This window comes from Aquarana catesbeiana, linkage group LG10 (genome assembly GCF_042186555.1).
Source record: "Aquarana catesbeiana isolate 2022-GZ linkage group LG10, ASM4218655v1, whole genome shotgun sequence".
NCBI classification, from domain to species: Eukaryota; Metazoa; Chordata; class Amphibia; order Anura; family Ranidae; genus Aquarana; species Aquarana catesbeiana.
Genome location: NC_133333.1, coordinates 256,051,099 through 256,053,554, shown reverse-complemented (window position 1 = coordinate 256,053,554; position 2,456 = coordinate 256,051,099). Strand labels below are relative to the sequence as shown.

Sequence of the window (2,456 nt, the reverse complement as noted above, 5' to 3'; positions counted from 1 at the left end):
TTGGGCATGCCCGAAACCCAGAAGTAGGTAGCGACATGCTAGCATGTTGCTTTGCCTACACCGGCCGCTCATCCGCAGTACATTGCAGGTTGGCGGTCAGGAAGTGGTTAAAGGAAAAATATGGGCTTGTTAAAAAAAATAAACATCCATTCTCGCCTCTCTGTTGCAGCATAGGTGTGATGTTGCCCTCCGTCGGCTCTAGGCCCGAGTACTGAGCGATCACATGACCACTGATTGCTCGGCTGTCAGTTACTGCTCTTGGCTCTACTACTCCAGCGCTCTCAGGAGGGCAGGCACTGCTGAAAGGTGCAGCCAGCTGTCAATCAAGCAGCCAGGTAGACAGCATTTTCAGGATCCTTCCAGAGTCCTGGGAGCAGCTCTGCCCCACCAGCTGATAGCGGGCGATGGCTTCCCATCAGCTGTCTCTGGATGTTATTCACTGTAAATTCTTCCCTTGCAGTAGATCGGCATTTCTCAACCTTTTTTTTTTTTTTTTTTTAATTGTACAGTACATCTCTTGCCATTTCAATGACCTACCACCAAAGAACAGCCAGCAATAAATTATTCCCCTCCTGGTTACATGAGGATGGTATACATGTATATGATTTGTTGTTTGTATCTGTGGTAGAGACCAGAAACTGTAGTGTGAATGATTCATTTTTTTCTCCTTTCTAAACTAACTTGTACTAAGACTCACACAAAGTATAAAAGCTGTGCCACTAAAAGTACCACTGCCCGGAACACTGCCACTAAAAGTACCACTGCCCGGAACACTGCCACTAAAAGTACCACTGCCCGGAACACTGCCACTAAAAGTACCACTGCCCGGAACACTGCCATTAAAAGTACCACTGACTGGAACACTGCCACTAAAAGTACCACTGACTGGAACACTGCCACTAAAAGTACCACTGACCTGAACATTGCCACTGACCCTAACACTGCCACTAAAACTACCACTGACCCTAACACTTCCACTAACATTGACCTGAACACTGCCACTAAAACTACCACTGACTGGAACACTGCCACTAAAACTACCACTGACCTGAACATTGCCACTGACCCTAACACTGCCACTAAAACTACCACTGACCTGAACATTGCCACTGACCCTAACACTGACACTAAAACTACCACTGAGCCTAACACTTCCACTAACATTGACCTACACATTGCCACTAAAACTACAACTGACTGGAACACTGCCATTAAAACTACCACTGACTGGAACACTGCCACTAAAACTATCACTGACCTGAACACTGCCACTAAAACTACCACTGACTGGAACACTGCCACTAAAACTACCACTGACTGGAACACTGCCATTAAAACTACCACTGACTGGAACACTGCCACTAAAACTATCACTGACCTGAACACTGCCACTAAAATTACCACTGACCTGAACACTGCCACTAAAACTACCACTGACTCAAACACTGCCACTAAAACTACCACTGACTGGAACACTGCCACTAAAACTACCACTGACTGGAACACTGCCACTTAAACTACCACTGACTGGAACACTGCCACTAAAACTACCACTGACTGGAACACTGCCACTAAAATTACCACTGACCTGAACACTGCCACTAAAACTACCACTGACTGGAACACTGCCACTAAAACTACCACTGACTGGAACACTGCCACTAAAATTACCACTGACCTGAACACTGCCACTAAAACTACCACTGACTGGAACACTGCCACTAAAACTACCACTGACTGGAACACTGCCACTAAAATTACCACTGACCTGAACACTGCCACTAAAACTACCACTGACTCAAACACTGCCACTAAAACTACCACTGACTGGAACACTGCCACTAAAACTACCACTGACCTGAACACTGTCACTAAAACTGTCGCTAACTCTGCCACTGACCCTTACATTGCCACCAAAAGTGTCACTGACGCTAACACTGCCACTAACCCTAACAATGCCGATAACCCTAACATTGCCACTAACAGTGCCGCTGACCCTAACAATCCACTGACCCTAACAGGCAGAAGACAGAGCAGGCTGAGCGGCCGAATGTGTCGGTGTGAGGTGGAGGACTGTAACAAAGTCCCGCCTCCTAGATAGAAGGAACACTGAGCCAATGATAGATTGAATCAGTGTGACGTGTATCATAGGAGGCGGGAATTTGTTACAGTTTCCGCCAAGATATTCAACTCTGTTTCAGAGCTCAGTGTGATCAGGCTGTTTTCCCATGGGCACTGGTAAGGCTGTATTCCATGGGCACTGGTAGGGTTGTATTCCATGGGCACTGGTAGGGCTGTTTTCCATGGGCACCGATAAGGCTGTATTCAATGGGCACTGGTAAGGCTGTATTCCATGGGCAGTAAGGCTGTATTCCATGGGCACTGGTAAGCTGTTTTCCATGGGCACTGGTAAGGCTGTTTTCCATGGGCACTGGTAAGGCTGTATTCAATGGGCA

The 2,456-nt window shown here is 47.0% G+C and overlaps 1 pseudogene; it reads left to right on the top strand.

The window, feature by feature from the left end:
* Window positions 1–920: 920 nt before the first annotated feature.
* Window positions 921–1,862, top strand: LOC141109929 (uncharacterized; annotated as a pseudogene).
* The last annotated feature ends 594 nt before the right edge of the window (window positions 1,863–2,456 follow it).